Source organism: Pongo pygmaeus, chromosome 3 (assembly GCF_028885625.2).
Source record: "Pongo pygmaeus isolate AG05252 chromosome 3, NHGRI_mPonPyg2-v2.0_pri, whole genome shotgun sequence".
NCBI lineage: Eukaryota > Metazoa > Chordata > Mammalia > Primates > Hominidae > Pongo > Pongo pygmaeus.
This window is the reverse complement of record NC_072376.2, coordinates 84,077,405-84,101,606: the sequence shown is the minus strand read 5'-3', so window position 1 is coordinate 84,101,606 and position 24,202 is coordinate 84,077,405.

The window sequence follows — 24,202 nt, the reverse complement described above, 5'->3', positions numbered from 1 at the left end:
GCTAACCTGTCAAGAAATGGTGGAAGATAAAAGACAATGGAATGGCACCTTTAATGTGGTAAAAGAAAATAACTGCCAACATCGAATTCCACAACTAGAGAAAATATTATTCCAAAATGATGGTGAAAAAAGGCATTTTTATACAAAAACTGAAAGAACTTTTTCTTAGCAGACTTGCACTGAAAGACAATCTAAAAGCAGTTTATAAGGCAGAAAGAAAATGAGCTCATCTGGAAATATGAAAATGTAAGATAAAATAAGATGCAATAGGAAGGGTAAATGTGACTAATATTAACTACGTAGAATATGATAATAACATGGAATTTTAAATATATGTAGAATTAAAATGTGGAAAGAGTAAGCCAAAGTACCCTAAGGCATAGTAGCCTAAACACATTAACTAATGGAGTTAGTTAATAACTAACTAGTTAATAAAACACATTAACTAATGGAGTTAATGTGTTTTATTATTTTATTTTATTTTACAATGAGTACATGTGCAAGATACATTGCCTAATGGTAGGGTTTGAGGTAATATGTTTTAAAATCCTAGCATTTCCTGAATGGAACCTAACGATTTCATTCTTAGATAAATATCCAGTACATTTCTTCACCAAAAGACAGGTACAAAAATGTTTACTGCAGCTAATAACCAAATATTGCGAACAATCCAAATTGTAGAATTTCTATTTATTCTCCAATAAATTTAGTTCACTGTCAACAAATCTGGCAGACCCAGGTAAATGTTCCGACTATTTTTTAAAAGTCAAGCAAGGAAGGTTCTATTTTCGTGTCTCCTCTTTGTTTCTTCTCTGTTTATCTCTCTCTGGGCAACAAATCTTCCAATCACAGCTTTCTAAATCCTTGGGAAATATAGATTGCTCCCTGAAATTCCATATTGGTCTTGAAGATGTGATTCTCTCCTACCATAGGTTGGACACTTTTAATTAAATCCAAGCTTCATCTAGGTATGGAATCAGCCAAGTAGGTCTTTGGTTTAAAGAAAAACAAGCTAACAAAACTAAGTACTTTAAAGCACCTTTCTTACAGGAATATATACCAGACACTAGATTGTCTCTATCTAGATCTTGCTCCTGACCAAGGGGATCATAGATTTTTCTGTCCACGTTTGGCCTTAGCTCTTTGAAACCTATATCTATCACAAGGCAGAATTTGATGTCCCTGATCATCTAGTTTATCTCTCAATATTTTCCAATATTTTATTCTTTCTTTCCTTTTTAAAAATATTCTTTTCTTTCCTCCTTTTCCTTCAGTTTTGCCTTACCTCAAATCCCAAAGCCCTGTCAGGCTTGTCATTTACATACTACTTTTTTCCTTTATCTTAAAGTTCCTCATGGGAAATATGTTTATCTTACATAAAATGTACTACTTAAAATTTATGAAAAAATTTTATTTGCATGAGTATATAATCAAGACTCCATTTATGCTTTTTGGTTAAAAAGGCAATACCTTTTTTCCTTCACTAGTTAACACCTGAGTACTAAAGGGACCAGCAAAAATTGTATTAGTACAAAAGATTGTGCTGGAATGGAATATTTTCCACATGAATACAATGGTAGAAAGCACATTAATAACATTTTCAGTCTGCTGAACTGAGAAGAAAATTGGTACCTTTAAAAGCCCCCAAAAGATTGAAATGTCAGATATACAATATTCTTGCCAATTCCCTTCTCCTCAGTGATTGTAAAATAATATGGGAAAAAAGTGTTGAGGAAAGCAGAATATTTTTGTAGGAGGTACTTTTTAAGCTGCATAGATATTCTAAAAATTCTAAACCACAGGTGGAGACCCCATTTAAGAACCTCTATGTGTAATGAAAAATATTACTGATGATAATGTGTTGCATTTGTCCATAGCCAAGAAGCAGACTAACGCTAAGAGTCGCTGTAGATTGCTATATCTTTGAGAGTATAATTTTGAGCAAGGCTAACCATATACATAATAATGGCCATATATATATGGTCTATTATATACAAAATATGTATTATATATATAGAAGTTGTCTATTTACATATATATTTGTATAAATAGACAACTAATCAGGAAAAGGAAAAGTGTCTATTTACTTATATATATATGATGAGTTATTTTAATTAAAAAGTTCCCAGTTCTCCTGTTTACTACCCCAACCAATTTGCAGAAACCAGGACTCTCACAGTTTAAATTTTATCTCCTTTGGCTTAATTCAAAAGGGACACTGTCTTTTTTAAAAAAATAAAAGTTTCTGCAGAGTAATTACAATAAACTCTTAGCTTTCTACACCAGACTGTAAAATAAACCAAGAAAATTTTTCAAAGGAAGAGGTTTGATAAGATTGAGTGTGGCAGAATAAATAGAAAAGGTTATAAAAAAAGTAAATGAGGGCTATTGATTGAGAAGAGAATAAAGAAAGGAGAGTTGCCTGATGTCACTAATAACAAACTGCTTACCTCACAGCACTGCTAGCTTGTGCCACTGGGGACAGGCAGGAGGGTGCTCTGACTGAGACTGTAAGAAAAGGAGAAAATTACTAATATGGTTTGGATCTATGTCCCCACCACATGTCATGTCGAATTGTAATCCCCAATGTTGGAGGTGGGCCTGGTGGGAGATGATTGGATCTTGGGGGCAGATTTCTCATGATGGTTTAGCACCATCCCCTTGATGTTCTCATGATAAGTCCTCACAATATCTGGTTATTTAGAAATGTGCAGCACCTCCTCCTTCACTCTTACTCTTGCTCCTGCTCCTGCTGTATAGGACAAGACTTAATGGCTCCCCCTTCACTTCTACCATGATTGGAAGCTTCCTGAGGCCTCCTCAGAAGCCAAGCAGATGCCAGCACCATGCTTCCTGTACAGCCTGTAAAATTGTGAGCCAATTAAACCTCTTTTCTTTATAAATTGCCCAGTCTCAGGCATTTCTTTATAGCAATGTGAGAACAGAATAATACGATTGCTTTTCTGGTTCTATCTAAAAGTAATTTAAAAGACATGTGAAGAATAAAGAAAGATACTGATCCATTTGTACCATTTGTTTTATTGTAAACAGTTCACTCTGTAATTATAGTGACCTTGAGCTGGTTAATTTAATTGTATGAAATTGTTTATTTGTAAAAATAAGAATTAGAATGGTACCTGTTTTCCATCCAAAAATTAAATTATGTGGGACAAATACAGAGTGCACATTCCTAGCACATAGTAGGTGTTCAATAGATGCATGAAGTAATTAATTGAATAATTGGTATAGCAGATTGACTATCTGCTATAACCTATTAATGGTTGGGAAAAAAATTAATGTAGTATGATAGAACAAGCTTTAGATTAGAAATAGAAGGCTTGGTTTTACTCTATTTCTTCATTATATAACTCTGTCTGTTTGGGCAAGATAACATCCATTATCAGTTTCTTGATCTGGAAAATAGACCAGATGATCTATATGATCAATTCTGGGTATCACACTATATGTTTCTGATCATACCAAATGTAAAATAGATCTATAAACTGACAAAGTAGACTTAGGAATACTAAAAATAAAATAAAAATAAAGAACTTTATAGGAAGGATTAAGAGAGAAGTTAGGAAGGAAAGGTGTGAATCTCCAAGTTAGTTAGTGGAAACTAAAAATTTGAGATTTTAAGAGCAATTACAAAACAGAATTATGGTAGTAAATTAGCATCCAGAAAGAACAACAGAAAATAATTATCATCACAGGTGGCTTCTGTCCTAGGCATGGCTACTTTTGCTCAGAAATCATGTTTCAAATATGTTTAAACTGTTTTCTTAAAAAAAAAAAAAAGAATACTATTAAACAGATGGGTGAAGGATTAATAACCTATGCTTTGGGCCATCTAAATTACAAAGAAAACTAAAACTTATAATTTGTTTCCTACTAGCCACAAAGTCACAAGTACCATATTCAGTTTTCCTTTTACTCATGAGTTGTCTATTTACTTGTAAGTTCAAAATTGTGTTATAACATACTAGTATTAAAAGCTGAAAATGCAAACGGGACATGAAGAAGAGAGCCTGTGAGATAGATTAGGAGTCCAATGTGGCTCCTCCTTTACATATTCTTTTTTCTTCTTCTTTTCACAAAAACCACATCACTACCTTGCTGATCCTATACCACTAACACCAAGGCTTTAGTCAGACAAAGAAAATAGCCATTTTTCTGTGCTCTAATAATTGTTAACCATGCTTTTTACTTAACAAATTGAAGAAACTGGCTGTGGAGTCCCAATTAGGGGAAAAAAGGCTGGCAGGATCAAGGGAAAGCAGAAAGAGAAAGCAGATAAGTTATAAGTCTGCTTTTCTTTATGGTCCAGGATACAAACCCTCCTGCTCAAATAACTGACAATCTTTCTATGCCTAGCTATCACCAGATCCTCAGCTAATAGAAAAATGCAAGTTAGCCTAACTCACTGCAACCTTAGCGTTGTCAGTACTGCACGTAGCACTCTTCAGCACAAGCACCATTCTATAAAATCTCCAGCAAGACTTTGTCTCTTTGTAGTCACCTTCTGTCTTGCTGGCCTGCCCATTGCACCCTAACAACATATTTTCATACTTTCTCTAATAAATCTGCCTTTCTACACCCACACCACTGGCCTGGATTTTTGCTGATCACCTGTGTCACCGGCCTTAGGAGATTCAGAATTGAACCAAGGTTGCAGAGTGTCCTACCTTGGGAAGGAACCCTGGACAATTGGTTACAGTCTTATTGCCACAAGCCAGACCACCAGGTGGCCCATTACTCAAGATAACCATCACAGTCAGATATGCTGTCCTGCGTACCCTACCCCTCACTTGCTTTGCCCAGCCCAACCTGCGTACCCTACCCCTGATGTCAATTCTTATGCTCAGATTAAAAATTTTTTAAAAAATTACTGGTTTTTTTTTCCAGAAAGTCAGCTGGAAGAGCTTTGTGCCTCATCTCCATTGTCTCCTTGTGATTGAGTGCAAGACCTGAAATAAAAGCCTTGTCTGGGAAATCTCCTTGGCCTTATGTCAGTTTCCATTACATGGAAAGGTAAAGAGCCTGTGGTCTGTAACAGATTCTCTCATGACCGTGGCAGGACCACAGGACATGGGGAGCATTTTCCTCCCCCATGTCCTAATAAGGGGCAGGCTTATGAGCCAGCAGAACTGCCGGACGTACATGCTTTGCAGCTGACAGGCAGCTACCTAAATCTTTGATTCAGCCTCTCGGCAACTGGAGAGTTTTCCTCTAGCCTCCCAGACACTCCTCACAAAGCTCCAACATGAAAACAGTGCATTTCTTTTCCTCCTGTCCCAAATTTGTTTTGTCTTTCTTTTTTCTTCTTCCTTCCTCCTCCCTTTTATTCACTTTTCATTAACTTCAGGCTCAACCTGAATAGACACCTGTGTGGGACTGGTCAATTGGCACAGCCTGATAGACATCCATGCAGGATGGATTGAAATGGCCCCTCAGTTCAGCTGGTAGGACTCTGTAATCTTTTTAAACCTTCTAGGTACTTTCCCCCTGTTTGCCATACCTTGTGGGGAAGGGAAGCCTGTGAACTTTACTGCCATCTGTCTGTTTGAGCATGCGAGCCTAATCACTCTGGGTATTATCTCTGTGAGGCAACACTTGATAGCACCTGGGTCCAGAGTTTGCCTTGCTCACATCCTGATCCATTTTTCCTTTTTGTGTGTTTAATTCAACACCTCATCCCCCCATGCAGCCCGTTGGGTGGCATGTTGAAAAAAAATGAGAGGCCTTTGCCTATAGTTCCATAAAATGGAGAAAGATGATGTTCTTTTATAATGCTGTTTGGCCCCCAGAACTATGGTACGGTGAGTAGGGTCACCAAAGCCGCTCAGAGAAAGAGAAGCCAGAAACCTGGCAAGCTGGCAAAAGGCTAAGAATTTCTTACCAGCTAGGCTTCTGGCCTCACTCTCTCCATGCAAACCAGTTGAATGAACAGTAAAAATCACTCTTTGTCTCCTCTGCAAGGTTTTGATTAATGGGAAAAGGGATTTGGGTGACAAGTCTTAGGTTATAGTGCAAACCTGGTGTACTTTGTGCTATAAATTTGTCTGTTTGTGACATTCTGTTATAAAGAGGAGGGTTCTCTAGGATAGAACGCTAGCCTAGGTGCCTTGTAAGCCTGCTGTTCAAGCTGGCCCTGCAGACTGGTTGGTTACAAACTTTGCCTCAGGTCTGTGAAATAAAAACCAGAGGAAGTTTCCCTCCCATCTTGTTTTATGTCTTTGGGAGCTTGACCTTGTGACCTTCTGGGGGTACTCTTTTGGCATCCACCCATCCAGAGAGTGGGAATTTTCAGGTTCATGTCAGGCAGCCAGTCTGAAAGGTCCAGGAGTCTGAAATGCAGCAGCGCACTCTTCATCCTGAATGTGTCAAGCCAGTAGGTGAGTTTTATCTTAAAAGGCCTCATCCCTATGGGCCTTTTGTTTATCTTTTGTTATCTTAAGCCCATTTCTGAGAATAGATTCTCATGGACCATGAAGATGCCTCCTCTACCACCTCTCTAGAAATACCTCTTGCTTGTATGTAAAAATCTGGAAAATTAACGTCTGGGCTTTAAATGGCTTGTAGATTGAGTAGCCCTTTTGGCTAAGCACAACATTAAAAGAAAAAGGACCAGACAACCCTACTGAAATTAAGTTCTTTTAGGAAGAAATGTTTAAATCTGTATTTGTTCTGAGGATTCAAGAGAGTTATTTTGGTGAGCAATCAGAACCAGCAAACCTGACATAGACCATTCCACTTTATTGACACCTGGTCAAATGCCCTGAGATAGTCTCACCACTGCAAATCAGTAACCCCAGAAAGGAAGAAAAGCAATAGCCACCAGGGAAGAAAAGCTCATTTCCCAGCTTAAGTTTTGTTTTCAGATTTATAATAAAGTATCTCCAAGTTATTTTTTATCTATTAATAGTCTAAATTTTCAGCTTCTTTGTTCAGGATGCCACAACTTCTCTCTGTTTCCAAGATATTCTCCTTTTGTGTTTGTGGAGCACAAATCACATGAAACAATTAATCTTTATGGGAAATAAGACAATGGTAAAAAGTGTCCATGCTAAAATTCATGATCACATCAACAAATGTGAAAAAGCCTCCAGAGGGTGTTGACTGGGGGCTGGTATTATTAAGCGGGTCATTTCTGACTATTCAGGGGTTTAAGGAATTGCTGTGCTAACCAGGCACTTTGCTCCCTCGTACACTTACTGTGCAGCATCATTCAGTGTTCACAGGATTGGTGTCTTTAATGACAAACAAGTCAAACTTTACCAACTAGCAAACTCCAAATTCCAGACTAACACAAATTAAATACTGCTATGTTGTAATAACTATAAATCAGTCTCTGAACAAGTATTAGAAATCACAAGTGAATATCAACTCCTTCATGCTCTTTCTTAAATTGTAATTTTGTTCAGTTGAATCACTTTGATATTGGGGGAACTGCCCCCAAGATTTCAACGTAGGTTCTTTCTATTTTCCATAAGTGTCAGCCAGCTGAGAAATAAAGAGAGACAGTACAAAGAGAGGAATTTTACAGCTGGGCCACCGGGGGTGACATCACATATTGGTAGGACTGGGATGCCTGCCTGAGGCCCAGACCAGCAAGTTTTTATTAAGGGTTTCAAAAGGGGAGGGGGTGTAAAAACAGAGAGTAGGTACAAAGATCACATGCTTCAAAGGGCAAAAAGCAGAACTACTAATAAGGGTCTAACAAAGATCACATGCTTCTGAGCGAACAGGACAAAGGGCAAAAGCAGAACTACTGATAAGCGTCCAACAAAGATCACAAGGCAAAGGGCAAAAGCAGAACTACTGATAAGGGTTTATGTTCAGTGGTGCATGTATTGTCTTGATAAGCATCTTAAACAACAGAAAACAGGGTTCGAGAGCAGAGAACCGATCTGACCACAAATTTACCAGGGCAGAGTTTCCCAACCCTAGTAAACCTGAGGGTACTGCAGGAGACCAGGGCATATCTCAGTCCTTATCTCAACTGCATAAGACAGACGTTCCCAGAGTGGCCATTTGTAGACCTCCCCCCAGGAATGCATTCCTTCCCCAGGGTATTAATATTCCTTGCTAGGAAAAGAATTTAGCGATATCTTCCCTACCTGCACATCCGTTTATAGGCTCTCTGCAAGAAGAAAAATATGGCTCTTTTTGCCCGACCCTGCAGGCAGTCAGACCTTATGGTTGTCTTCCCTTGTTCCCTAAAAATCACTGTTATTCTGTTCTTTTTCAAGTGCACTGTTTCATATTGTTCAAACACACATGTTTTATAATCAATTTGTACAGTTAACACAAGTATCACAGTGGTCCTGTGGTGACGTACATCCTCCACTTATGAAGATAACAGGATTAAGAGATTAAAGTAAAGACAGGCATAAGAAGTTATAAAAGTATTATTTGGGAACTGATAAATGTCCATGAAATCTTCACAATTTATGTTCCTCTGCCACGGCTCCAGCCAGTCCCTCTGTTCAGGGTCCCTGACTTCCCACAACACTTTGACCTGAATTTGAATCCTCCTACAAATAGGCATAAAGCATGATTACAAATTAGAGAAAAATTAAACTTTCTGTAAATAAATTTGAACCTTTTCTTCTTACTTTAAGCCAGTAAGCCTAATTACTACTTTCCAAGGGATCAATGAACATTGATAAAAGCACTACTTAATTGTACCTAGCCAGTTAGCAAAATGATTAATACAATTGGGCAGACCTTCACGTCCACAGCAGAGAGGACTGCTGTCCTTCCTAGTATGTTAGGGATCTCTGTGAACTTGAATAAGTGTGATACACAAATACTGATCACATCTACCTATTCTTGGATTCCTCATCATTGTACCTAAATTCAATAACAGTGATGAAAGACACTAAGATAGGCTATTTTAGTGCATAGGCAAAATATAAGCCAGAAGCAGAGATACATTACAATCCAAATTTTGACACCAAAATTTTTTAAATGGCAGTATTGGTGTAATCTTGATAATGAAATAGAAAGTATGAATTTTAAGTGGTAAAGAATAATTGTCTTCTTAATATAGTGTACCTGAAAAGTAATAAAGACTCAACTATAGCTGTTACATACATTTTGAATAAATGAATAGTATTTCATTTTGATCTTTAGCCTGCCAGAGGCAGGGAACACTGTAGGCATAATTACTATGATGTGTCAATTCTAAAAAGTTAAATATTAGATTTCATACTCTATGTAGGTTGAAAAAAAGTCAATGATATAAAATACTACATAGAATAAAAATCATATTATTTATTTACATACTTTCAAAGAAAATCCTTCAAATGGTAACTTTGTAAAGTTTCTTGTTTGCAGCAACCAAATTAAATACTAATTAAATAATAACCTTCAACAAACTTTTTTATGTTCAACTTTATGAACATCCCTGAGATTTAAATATAAGGAATAGCTTAAGAATGAAGCAAACTCTACTAAAAATGCAAATATATATATTTAATTTGAAAAACTAGATGGCAATAATAGTACATTTTGACATTGAATACTAAATGATAACTTGGTTGAGTGGCCACATAAAGTCTAAATAAGTAAGATTTTTGTGTTGGTTGCTATGTTGCATTAGAAATATAACATCAGGGGCATAGAAAGGTTTATTCAGGCAAGCAGACTTTCTCATTTGAGGCATCAAACACAATCCTTTACCCAGGTGCTGTGCTTTATGAAATGAGTAAATTAGATAAGAACATAGGCCCAAACTATATAATGAAATGATTGGCAGCCAACACTGAAGAATAATTCTAAATTATTTTCTGCATACAAAAAGCATTTGCTGAGCTTGACAATATTGACTGGCTTTTGCTGTGTTGCAGATGAGACAGCTGAAGGACACTAATGTGAAAGGAGACAGAAAGATTAAAGCAGAATATTTGGAAAAATCACTGTTAGAAAATCTCCTTGAAGCTTCTGTTGTTTTTATATTATTACCAATAATAGTTGACACTATAAATATGGGGATTTCTTTTGAGTTACAGTTTATCTAGAATCTTCAAGGGAAAGTTTTTGCTTTGTGTTGCTTTTACACCCTCCCCACCCCAAGCTGATTGTGTTGTTGTGTCTCTTTCATGCAGTTGGTAGAAACCACTGGGATCTGAACACCCCACAGAAATCCAGGATCCACATGTCACCAATCAAGTAAATGTGTCCTTATGCTTTTATTTACTGTTTTATTTTTATGTGACTACTCATTTATGAGGCATGTCCATTTCCCTGAAATTCAAGGGAACCCAATAGAATCACTATTGTTGGCTTAAATATAAAGGGCATGGGGAAGAAAAATGAATAGAGGAGCTTCGTATGTACAAACCAAAAGAACCTGACTTCGATTCCATAGGTTCTTACTCAGGGACTGGAAGCAATCATTCAGTAGGTTTGTTATTCTCCTCTAAGTGTGTGCAAACTTAGTGGCTAGTCATTTGTGGAGCTTTCTGAGTCATGAGTTCCTCAATTCAATACATTTTCAAAGGCAGCTATGCCCTACAAATAAACGTGATCCATATAAATAGAGAAAAAAAAAAAGAAGGAAATGAAGGCAGGCAGACAGGAAGAAAGGAGGGAGGGAGGGAGGGGAGTGGAGGGAGACAGGAAGAAAGGTACAAAGACACAAAGGCAACAACACAAATAAAAGAGAGAGTATGTGTACTCTGAGACACACTTATAACAAAAGAAAAAAGATGTGGTAGAACATATAAAAAGACCAATGAGGAATTAATTGTTACAATAGAAACATTAAAATAATGACAAAATCTATATGTATTTTTACAAAACACATGTTTTTACAAAATCTATAGGTGCAGGTATTTTACTATGATTCAATCATATAGAAACCACTAAGAATACTTTTAAGTCCTGTACCAAATTGTACATATATCATTCTGCTACAGATTGCACACTCTAAGGAATACAAAAATAAATGAATAAAAGTAGCAAAATAAATGTTTTAATTAAAATATTAATAATACTTTATTATGTAGTATTTCATCTGGTTATTGGATTTTATTTTATTTATCAGAAATAAATGTCTAACCTCTGTGTTACTGATCTCTCTTGAACATCTGAATATTGGCAGATTTCCAAGAGCTGTACCTAGCTGCCAATTGCAGAAATTGACCTTTCCCAGAGGTCTTACTACAAAATTAGTACTGTGAATTCTGTTGTGAATTAGTTCTGTTAAAGTTTTTCTCCATGAAGCTATAAAACAGTTATATTGAAATCAAGTACATTGAATTCCACTCTCAAAAGTGTTATGGACTGCTTATCTTGAGCCCTTCTACATTAATTTTTTAATGATGCATGAAGTAGTTTTTTAAAAAAGAATTTCAACTTTTATTTTAGATTCAGGGGGTACATGTGTAGGTTTGTTACATGGGTATATTGTGTGATGCTGAGATTTGAGATCTGATTGATCCCATCACTCAGGTAGTAAGCATAGTACTCAGTAATTAGTTTTTCAACCCTTGCCCCCTCACTCCTGTCTCCCTAAACAGTTCTAAAACACCCTTAAATACATAGATTGGCTCACAAGAAAATGTTCTGTGCTTAAAAATGGTAATTTGGGGAGATTGATAAGCACTAGGGGGACTTATTGGCTCAGGAAGGATAGGGGGCTTTTTTTTTTTTTTAATGATCACAAACGTGCAAGAAGATATGACACAATACCTTGCTTGTAATGGGGTAAGAATAAGATTGGAAGCCTCACATAATCAGGGGATCTTCAAAATATTTCCCGCTTACAAAAAGAGTCAGACAAACTACAATACAGAAAGGCAACTTTCAAGAAAACCTGTCTGTCTTGGCATTGCCTCTGAGTAGAAGGGAAATGTGTTTCTTTTGAGAATATGACCCCACAAGCTCACACAACTTGGGAAACTAAGTTCATGTTGTTTTTATGACTTTTAGTGTAAAAACTGAGTATTTTAATTTAAGCTGGAATTCTGTTTGCTTTAAATCTGAATACTGGCAGAAGCAAATACAAGTCCAGTCTGGAGAAAAAATTCCAAGTCAGTCCTCTGCGAACTCTGATAGAGTTTCAAGAATAAGCTCACAAACCCAAATTACAATGCACAAAAGATCTGAGGGAAAGCAAAGATGAGAAAGGAATGGAGGTCAAAGAGAAAGAAGGTATTGGTAAAACTCTTTTTAAAAATTATGGTTTAAACAGTAATGATATCATCTAATATATGGGATTAAATTTTTAAGATACAAATTTAAAAATGGGGGGCAGAAGGGGGAGCAGCATGCACTCTAGGAAAGGGATGACTAGAACCAAATATTCTAAGATCCTTATACTTCATGTTCTTTGGGACTAGGATGAGACACCACCAAAAGACACTTTTTAAAGTGTTTAACATCCAAATTATTAGAAAAATAAAATGAGCATGGAAATAAATTTAGAAAAAGATCAGAAACAATAAAAAATATAAAAGAGAAAAAATAAAAATCACAATATATGATGGTAGAGATCAACTAAATGGATCAAAAAGCATAATTGTATAAATATTAAACTCTGTAAATAAATGGAGAGACAGCCTGGAAGATAAAATGTTAAGACGTCACTGCCAGGAGCGGTGGCTCACACCTGTAATCCCAGCACTTTGGGAGGCCAAAGCGGGCGGATTACCTGAGGTTGGGAGTTCAAGACCAACCTGACCAACATGGAGAAACCCCATCTCTACTAAAAATACAAAATTAGTCAGGCGTGGTGATACATGCCTGCAATCCCAGCTACTCAGGAGGCTGAGGCAAAAGAATCGTTTGAACCCGGGAGGCAGAGGTTTCCGTGAGCCAAGTTCACGCCATTGCACTCCAGCCTGGGCAACAAGAGCGAAACTCCGTCTCAAAAAAAAAACAAAAAAAAAGTCACTTCTCCGGTAGCTTCTCAGCCTTTTGGCTAAGATCAAGTGCCTGGTGGTTTCTGTTTTTAGTTTTTGGTTTTGTTTTGTTCATTTCACAACTACTATTAGAAGAAATGCAATTTTTATCTCCTTGTTAAATTTAAGTATTTTCTTTTCAAAAGGTAAGGGGAAGGAACGATGAGCAGAGTACTTTAGAGAAATACATGTTTTAAATATGCTTTTGCTGTTTACATTTATAATTCTGCTCAGATTCATCTTATTTAATAAAATATATTCATTTCTTAATGTGTTTCCCTCATTGCCATTCTAATTTCACAATATTCTCCAATTTTGTGGAGAATTGTGGAGAACCAGTATTCCACTGGTACCTCTGTAGTCTGAAGTGAATATAGGGATAATCCTTTTTTTGTCTTTCAAAGAATGACATGTATTACTGTTTTCTAGAATATTAAAGATGATTACTTTGCAGATTAATTGCCAGCTATTTCATATTTCCACTGTTTCCAAAAAAGTAAAAGAATAATGTTATTAAAATATATATTTAGATAAATATTATCAGAATAAAATTTTCAAAGCAATAAGATAAAATTTGGGAAGTGAGTATTTCTTTTTGGAAATCTCTATAATTATGATGCATGAATGCTTTCGAATAATTTATGTGAAATCCATTTGGAGTGAGAGGAGAGATAAACATGATTATTTACTGACTCCAAAAAGTAGCAATGTGGTAACATTTGTCATTATGGATGCTTACAGAAAATTCTTTTTTACAAATTTTGTAAAATTTAATAATTTTTATGAACAATTGATTTTTTAATAAATTAAAAATTAATTTTATGGAAAAATCAATCATTCTGTTAGTACTTTAGGAGTGCATTTCTAATATTTAAGTTTTTCTTCATCTTTTCTCTTAATATATAGGTAACCACAAAATGATGCTTATGATACTTATGTGCATGAGTAATAGAGTGGAGATATTTGCTGCTGTTGTAGGACTTTCTTCTTAGTTCAGCTAAAACCCGGGTTCTGGTCACAAAACAAGGAAAGATTAGGCTCACAGACACTTCGAAGAGTGAAGGGAAATGGAATTTATTGGGCAAAAAGGCAAAAAGAAAATACAACACAGCAAAGTGAGATGAGGTCCTACTAACAGGCTCTCCACCTCACCAACCTGGAATCCCAGATCACCATCCAGGAACAGGAGAGGCCAGGCTCCTCCCCCTGCAAACAACATGAACTTTCAGAGGCTCCACCCACTCCTCCCAATGCACAGGTGGGCATTATTCAGAAAGAATCAGTCGAGAAAGGGTGGGCTTCATCTGGGATGGGTAGTCTGGTTTTTCTGCCTTCAGAATGTTTTAGACTTGAAGGCAGCAGGGTTCTGTTGAAGGGGTAGATGGTGGGGGCCTTGTCTCTATCACTGTCAAGCCATTTTTTCTCATTTCTTCATTTTTTTCTTTCTATACAATATGGTCAATTTATTAATCACTCACCAACTTGTGCACAGCAGCTCTTTTAATAGATTTTAGTCTTATGGAATAAATATTTTCTCTTTTGCATCTATGGGAACTGACAGATTCATAACAACAACAATAATGGTAATAAGAGAAGCTAGTATTTCTTGAGGATTTCCATAGTCCAGATGCTAATAACTATTTCATTCAATACTCACAACGGTCCTATTGTAATGATTATTATGATGATCTCATTATCTAAGTTTACCTGGGTAGTAAGTACAAGAGAAGCTATTTTTATTCCGGGCTATCTTACTTAGAGCTAACATACTTAACCACATTAATATATGTTGTCTCCCAAAGACATCATGAATAAACATCAATTGTGGAGAGCCTCTTATGGACAGCCATAGTCTGTGGTTTAGCAAGACCAGAAAATATATAACCTAGTACTGGATATGGAATACAAATATGATGCACAAATATCTGGAAGCCCAGTTAAGACTTCAGCACCAATGGATACCTTCTACATTTGTTTAGAATTTACATAGACATTACCAATCAATTTCAGATCCAAATTCAAATTGACTTCATTATTTTACAGATTCAAGAACATATATGGAATTCCCTTTTAGGTACTAAAATTCTCTAAGATACCCCATCATAATTTTACTTTCCAAAGGAAGCATAAATTAGACATGTAATAAAAATACATTTTTACTTGACTTCAAACATATTAATAGACAAATTAATGTATGTAAATAGATAGTTACATGCTCATAAGCAGGCCCTAGTGCCTGCTCAGTATACCATCATTTTGACTATGCACACTCTTTCAATTTCTTTTTAGAATCCTTCAAGGACATATAACAGAGCATGAAATTTCAAATAAAATAAATGGATAAACATAGTATTCAATATATGCACACTTAAGGTACCAGAATATTGCTTATTAACTAGTTCAGTGGAGATGTAAAAAATTAGACTAACTGTGACCACTTTTTAAATTTTTTTATTTTCTTAAAAAGGCCAAAAGTGATCTAAGTCATAAGAGTTTGATTTAAATGTGGAATTTTGATGCAAATAACCTACAGCATTTTGTACACAAGTTACCAGTAATTTTTAGTTCATTTGCATATTAACACTTTTGATATTGTTAAATAAAAAGACAGAGACAGAGAAATGTACTCGCTTGTCAAAAGGCTCAGATAGGAAGGATGGAAGTGCTCTGCCCAAATTCAAAAACATCATTGGGACTATTCAAATCCCTGATGGGATCTGGCAAGTTCTGTTATTCTTCAGAACTTTTCTTTTTAGTGAATCCATGTCCTTGAACAACGAGGGTGTTTGGTGGGAATTCCAAATGAAACAGAAGAATAGAATTTAGTATATCTTCCCAAAGCTCACCTCAAACTATAAAATACTAGGTGGACAGATTACATGAATAGGAATGAAGATAATTTTCTAGCTATTACTTTATTTTATAACTTTAAGTTCTGGGATACATGTGCAGAATGTGCAGGTTTCTTACATAGGTATACATGTGCCATGGTGGTTTGCTGTATCCATCAACCCGTCATCTAGGTTTTAAGCCCTGTATGCATTAGGTATTTGTCCTAATGCTCTCCCTCCCCTTGTCCCTTAACCCCCAACAGGCCCTGGTGTGTGATGTTTCCTTCCCTGTGTCCATGTGTTCTCACTGTTCAACTCCTGCTATGAGTGAGAACATGCAGTGTTTGGTTTTCTGTTCCTGTGTTAGTTTACTGAGAATGATGGTTTCCAGCTTCATCCATGTCCCTGCAAAGGACAAGAACTCATTCTTTTTTATGGCTGTGTGGTATTCCGTGGTGTATATGTGCCACATTTTCTTTATCCAGTCTATCATTGATGGACATTTGGGTTGGTTCCAAGTCTTTGCTATTGTAAATAGTGCTGCAATAAACAAACATGTGCATGTGTCTTTATAGTAGAATGATTTATAATCCTTTGGGTATATACCCAGTAATGGGATTGCTGGGTCAAATGGTATTTCTAGTTCTAGATCCTTGAGTAATTGCCACACTGTCTTCCACAATGGTTTAACTAATTTACACTTTTAACAACAGTGTAAAAGCATTCCTATTTCTCCACATCGTCTCCAGCATCTGTTGTTTCCTGACTTTTAATGATCACTGTTCAACTGGCATGAGATGGTATCTCATTGTGGTATTGATTTGCATTTCTCTATTGACCAGTAATGATGAGCTTTTTTTCATATGTTTATTGGACACATAAATGTCTTCTTTTGAGAAGTGTCTGTTCATATCCTTTGACCACTTTTAGATAGAGTTGTTTGTTTTTTTTCTTGTAAATTTGTTTAAGTTCCTTGTAGATTCTGGATATTAGCCCTTTGTCAGATGAATAGATTGCAAAATTTTTCTCCCATTCTCTAGGTTGCCTGTTCACTCTAATGATAGGTGTTTTTTTCTGTTTGTTTTTTTGTTTTTGCTGTGCAGAAGCTCTTTAGTTTAATTAGATCCCATTTGTCAATTTCGGCTTTTGTTGCAATTGCTTTTGGTGTTTTAATTATGAAGTCTCTGCCCATGCCTATGTCCTGAATGGTATTGCCTAGGTTTCTTCTAGGGATTTTATGGTTTTGGGTATTACATTTAAGTCTTTAATACAGCTTGAGTTAATTTTTGTATAAGGTGTAAGGAAGGGGTCTAGTTTCAGTTTTCTGCAAATGGCTAGTCAATATTCCCAGCACCATTTATTAAATAGGGAATACTTACCTCCTTGCTTGTTTTTGTTAGGTTTGTTGAAGATCAGATGGTTGTAGATGTGTGGTGTTATTTCTGAGTCATCTGTTCTGTTCCATTGGTCTGTATATCTGTTTTGGCACCAGGACCATGCTGTTTTGCTTACTGTAGCCTTGTAGTATAGTTTTAAGTTAGGTAGCATGATGCCTCTAGCTTTGTTCTTTTTGCTTAGGATTGTCTTGGCTATTTGGGCTCTTTTTTGATTCCATACAAAATTTAAAGTAGTTTTTTCTAATTTTGAGGAGAATGTCAATGGTAGTTTGATGGGAATACCATTGAATTTACAAATTACTTTACTTTGGGCAGTATGGCCATTTTCATGATATTGATTCTTCTTATCCATGAGGATGGAATGTTTTTCCTTTTGTTTGTACCCTCTCTTATTTCATTGAGCAGTGGTTTATAGTTCTCCTTGAAGAACTACACATCCCTTGTAAGTTGTATTCCTAGGTATTTTATTCTCTTTGTAGCAATTATGAATGTGAGTTCACTTGTGATTTGGTTCTCTGCTTGTCTATTATTGGTGTAAAGGAATGTTTGTGATTTTTGCACACTAATTTTGTCTCCTGATACTTGGCTGACATTGCTTATCAACTTAAGGAGTTTTTAGGCTGAGATGGTGGGGTTTTCTAAATATACAACAATGTCATCTGCAAACAGAGACAATTTGACTCCCTCTCTTCCCATTTGAATGTGCTTTCTTTCTTTCTCTTGTCTGATTGCCCTGGCCAGAACTTCCAATACTATGTGGAATAGGAGTGGTGAGAGACGGCATCCTTGTCTTGTGCCTGTTTTCAAAGGGAATACTTCCAGCTTTTACCCATTCAGTATGATATTGGCTATGAGTTTGTCATAAATAGCTCTTATTATTTTGAGATACGTTCCATCAATACCTAGTTTACTGAGAGTTTTTAGCATGAAAGGGTGTTGAATTTTATCAAAGATTTTATATGCATCTCTTGAGATGATCATGTGGTTTTTGCCATTAGTTCTGTTTATGTGATGGATTACATTTATTGATTTGTGAATGTTGAACCAGCCTTGCATCCCAGAGATGAAGCCAACTTGGTCATGGTGGATAAGCTTTTTGATGTGCTGCTGGATTCAGTTTGCCAGTATTTTACTGAGGATTTTTGCATCGATGTTTATCAGGAATATTGGCCTGAAATTTTATTTTTTCATTGTGTCTCTGCCAGGTTTTGGAAACAGGATGATACTGGCCTCATAAAATAAGTTAGGGAAGAGTCCTTCTTTTTCTGTTGTTTGGAATAGTTTCAGAAAGAATGGTACCAGCTCCTCTTTGCATCTCTGGTAGAACTCACCTGTGAATCCATCTGGTCCTGGGCTTTTTTTGGTTGGTAGGCTATTAGTTACAGCCTCAGTTTCAGAACTCATTATTGGTCTATTCAGGGGTTCGACTTCTTCCTGGTTTAGTCTTGATTTGATTTAGTTGATGTATGTGTCCAAGAGTTTATCGATTTCTTCTAGATTTTCTAGTTTATTTGCATAGAGGTGTTTATAGTATTCTCCGATGGTAGTTTATATTCCTGTGGGATCAGTAGTGATATCCCCTTTATCATATTTTATTGCATCTATTTGATTCTTCTCTGTTTTCTTCTTTTTTAGTTTACCTAGCAGTCTATCTATTTTGTTAATTTTTTCAAAAAACCAGCTCCTGGATTCATTGATTTTTGAAGGGTTTTTTTGTTTCTCTATCTCCTTCAGTTCTTCTCTGATCTTCTTTTTTGTGTTCTGCTAGCTTTTGAATTTATTTGCTTTTGCTTCTCTAGTTCTTTTAATTGTAATGTTAGGGTGCAGATTTTAGATCTTTCCCACTAGAATAACCAATATAGAAAAGAACATAAATGACCTGATGCAGCTGAAAAACACAGGACGAGAACTTCATGAAGCATACACAAAGAAGGGCATTTAGTGTGGTATTTAGTGCTATAAATTTCCCTCTTAACACTGTTTTAGCTGTGTCCCAGAGATTCTGGGATGTTGTCTGTTTGTTCTCCTTGGTTTCAAAGAACTTATTTATTTCTGTTTTAATTTTGTTATTTACTTAGTAGTGATTCAGGAGCACCATTGTTCAGTTTCCATATAGTTGTGTGGTTTTGCGTGAGTTTCTTAATCCTTAGTTCTAATGTGATTGCACTACGATCTGAGAGACTGTTTCTTATGAATTCCATTCTTTTGTATTTACTGATGAGTGTTTTACTTCCAATTATGTGGACAATTTTAGAATAAGTGCTATGTAGTGCTGAGAAGAGTGTATATTCTGTTGATTTGGGGTGGAGAGTTCTGTAGATGTCTATTAAGTCTGCTTTGTCTAGAGCTGAGTTCAAGTCCTGAATATCCTTATTAATTTTCTGTCTCGTTGATCTGTCTAATATTGACACTGGGGTGTTAAAGTCTCCCACTATTATTGTGTGGGAGTCTAAGTCTCTTTGTAGGTCTCTAAGAACTTGATTTATGAATCTGGGTGCTCCTGTATTGGGTCCATGCATATTTAGGATAGTTAGCACCTCCTGTTGCATTGATCCCTTATACCAATATGTAATGCCCTTCTCTGTCTTTTTTGATCTTGTTGGTTTAAAGTCTGTTTTATCAGAGACTAGGATTGCAACCCATGCCTATTTTTGCTTTCCATTTGCTTGGTAAATATTCCTCCATCCCTTTATTTTGAGCCTATGTGTGTCTTTGCATGTGAGATGGGTCTCCTGAATACAGCACACCAATGGGTCTTGACTCTGTATCCAATTTGCCAGTCTGTGTCTTTTAATTGGGGTATTTAGCCCATTTATATTTAAGGTTAATATTGTTGTGTGTGAATTTGATCCTGTCATCATGATACTAGCTGGTTATTTTGCACATTGGTTAATGCAATTTCTTCATAGTGCCATTGGTCTTTGCAATTTGGTGTGTTTTTGGAGTAGCTGGTACTGGTTTTTCTTTTCCATATTTAGTGCTTCCTTCAGGAGCTCTTGTAAGGCTGTCCTGTTGGTGACAAAAATCCCTCAGCATTTGCTTGTCTGTAAAGGATTTCATTTTTCCTTCACTTATGAAGCTTTGTTTGGCTGGATATGAAATTCTGGGTTGAAATTTCCTTTCTTTAAGAATGTTGCATATTGGCCCCCCACTCTCTTCTGGCTTGTAGGGTTTCTGTAGAGAGATCCGCTGTTAGTTTGATGAGCTTCCCTTTGTAGGTTACCTGATCTTTCTCTCTGGCTGCCCTTAACATTTTTTCCTTTGTTTCAACCTTGGAGAATCTGATGATTATTTGTCTTGGGATTGTTCTTCTCAAGGAGTATCTTAGTAGTGTTTTCTGGACTTCCTGTATTTGAATGTTGGCCTGTCTTGCTAGGTTGGGGAAGTTCTCCTGGATAATATACTGAAGTGTGTTTTCCGACTTGGTTCCATTCTCCCCATCATTTTCAGGTACACCAATCAATGGAAGGTTTGTTTCTTTCACATTGTCCCATATTTCTTGGAGGCTTTCTTTGTTCCTTTTCATTATTTTTTCTCTAATCTTGTCTTCATGCCTTATTTCATTAAGTTGATCTTCAATCTCTGATATAGTTTGATACCTGTGTATGCTTCATGAAGTTCTCATGCTGTTTTTCAGCTGCATCAGGTCATTTATGTTCCTCTCTGTATTGGTTATTCCAGTTATCAGTTCCTGTAACATTTTATCAAGGTTCTTAGCTTCCTTGCATTGGGTTAAAACATGCTTCTTTAGCTCAGAGAAGTTTGTTATTGCTGACCTTCTGAACCCTACTTCTGTCAATTTGTCAAACTCATTCTCTGTCCAGTTTTGTGCCTGTGCTGGAGAGGAGTTGCAATCATTTGGAGGAGAAGAGGCATTCTGGTTTTTGGAATATTCAGCACTTTTGTGTTGGTTTTTCCTCATCTTCATGGATTTATCTACCTTTGATCTTTGATGCTGATGGCTTTTGGATGGGGTGTTTTTGTGGGTATCCTTTTTCTTGCTGCTGATGTTACTGCTTTCTGTTAGCTAGTTTTTCCTCTAAGAGTCAGACCCCTCTTCTGCTGGTCTGATGGAGTTTGCTGGAGGTCCACTCCAGACCCTGTTCACCTGGGTATCACCAGCGGAGGCTATAGGACAGCAAAGATTGCTGCCTGCTCCCTCTCCTGGAAGCCTTGTCCCAGTGGGGCACCTGCCTGATTCCAGCCAGAGCTCTCCTGTATGAGGTGTCTGTCGACCCCTGCTGGGAGGTGTCTCCCAGTCAGGGAGGCACATGGGTCAGGGACCCACTTGAGGAGGCAGTCTGTTCCTTAGCAGAGCTCAAGTGCTTTGCCTGGAGATCCACTGCTCTCTTCAGAGCCGGCAGGCAGGAACACTTCAGTCTGCTGAAGCTGCACCCACAGCCACCCCTTTCCCCAGGTGCTCTGTCCCAGTGAAATGGGAGTTTTATCTATAAGCCTCTAACTGGGGCTGCTGCCTTTCTTTCAGAGATGCCCTGCCCAGTGAGAAGGAATCTAGAGAGGCAGTCTGGTGACAGTCACTTTGCTGCACTGTGGTGAGTTCTGCCCAGTCCAAACTTCCTAGCTTCCTTAACACTGTGGGGGGAAAACACCTACTGAAGCCTCAGTAATGGTGGATGCTCCTCCCCCAACCAAGCTCAATCGTCCCAGGCCTACTTTAGACTACTGTGCTGGCAGCGAGAACAAGCCAGTGGTTCTTAATTTGCTGGGCTCTGTGGGAGTGGGACTCACTGAGCAAGACCATTTGGCTCCTTGGCTTCAGCCACCTTTCCATGGAAGTAAATGGTTCTGTCTCACTGGGATTCCAGATGCCACTGGGATATGAAAAAAATCCTCCTGCAGGTAGTTCAGTTCCTGCCCAAACAGCCACCAAGTTTTGTGCTTGAATCCCAAGGCCCTGGTGGTGTAGGCACACAAGGGGATCTCCTGGTCTGTGGGTTGTGAAAACCATGGGAAAATTGTAGTGTCTGGGTCAGAAAGCACAGTCCTTCACGCCTTCCTTTGGCAGGGGTAGTGAGGCCCCTGGCTGCTTGCAATTCCCAGGTAAGGCAATGTCCCACCCTGTTTCTGCTCACTCTACATGGGCTGCACCCACTGTCTAACTAGTCCCAATGAGAAGAACCAGGTACCTAAGTTAGAAATGCAGAAATCACTCACTTCTGGATTGGTCTCGCTGGCAGCAGCAGACCGGAGCTGTTCCTATTTTGCCACCTTGCCAGATCCTCAATTTCTACTTCTCCCATAGAAACTAAGTCAACACAAAAATGATCAAGAAACCTCTCTGATTAGAATTTACAGAGATAGAAATTCAAAATAAGTCCTGGTGTCAGGGAAAAATATTTCTCAATCCATTCTCAATGTTCCACAACTCTGTTTTAGCCAGCAACTCTGTAACTGAGTGGACCAAAGTATGACCTGTGTTTGATTCATCATTTGTACTTAATCTAAAGCTCACTATCTGATTTTGATACCCATAAAGGTATGTACCTTTCCCAGATCAGATACATATAGACATAGATTTGAGAATTAATGAAATACTTGAGAATTTGAAATATATATATTTGGAAATTAATTACTTTGATCAAGTTTAAGAAATTTTCCACTTCTGGCTTTTTGAAGCACTAAATCAAAATATTTCCTTCCTCTTGAAATCTTATAGCAATAGATGGATTGTGTTGAGTCAATTGAGATACAAACACAGACACACACACACACACACACACAACTTTCTTCAAAACTAGCTCTTTTCTCAACCCAAGTTCTGACACATCACAAGTTTATGTCTCCCCCTTTACACATCCAGGAATGGAACAGTATCCTACAGGACATGAATGCCTTAAGATCTTATGATATGATAATGATCCCTCAATATAGTACTCCACAGTTCCCTCCAATCAGTTTTCTACTTAGTTTTAGTTATCTTAAATCTTTCTATTTCATTTCTATTTAGTTTCTAAAAACTAAGTAGAAAGATTTAGGCCTCAAAGACCTAAGTTGGCAAATTTCTTAAACTTGGATTCAAGTCACTAATTCTCAAGGTAATCGCAAGGGAACTCCCATGATACTTAGCGTTTTTCAAAAATGACAAAATAGTAACAGTAGAAATAGTAGTAATTTAGCCTTGACCTCTTCTCTCCCTAGCTTACCTCAAGAGTCAGGATTGTTTTTAGACTGACCAATGAGAGTGAATCCTCAATTTTGTTTACATTTTGAACTCATTACCTCACAAGACATCTTCATATTTGCTACAGAACAAATCTGATGTCCTAAGATAGTTTAGTAGTTTTCAACATGTTAGTGGTTTCAAAGAGTTCAATGGGTTCCCTAGAGGTAACTCGGAAATTATCTAAAGAGATAAGAAAAACCAGTTGGGGATTTCTTTACTTCTCCACTCCAGATTCAACCAGAAGAGTGCTTATCTTATCAGTTTTACATACCTACCTTTAGTTTAAGATTTTTGAAGAAAGCACAGTTTAAGAAAACTTAAACATTCTGGCTTTAGATAATGGAACTAAGACACATCAAACGGAACCTTAAATTTTTCACAAGTTGTCAAGTGAAGTTAGGCTTCATAATATTTATCTCTAAAATAAATACATGCAAAAGACACATCTACCTACCTGCTGATTCAGCAAAATGCACCTTAGGGGTAACAAAAGCAAAACAAAATAGTAACTATTTTTAAAGAAGAAACTGCATCCATCTCACCAATAAGACAGAAGGTCAGGCCATTCTATTTTACTATTTTCTTAACAATGTAACTGTTACTGCCCCATTTACCTTAACAGAGTTTTGTAGAGAATGCGGAGTTCCTGAATTCCTACCAAAAACCAAACAAAAGAAAACAAAATGAAAAAAGAGCCACGGGTGTTGCAATTTATCATGTCTTTTTCAAAGGAGGATAAAATGAGTCATTTTTATACTATCTGGTCCACCGTGCAAGAAACTTCACTTGTTATCTTGAAATGAAAATGTGTCTCTCTTTTTTTTAACAATCTAATGATATTTTAAAACTTTAATCCCTAGAAGTTACTGGGATTAAATA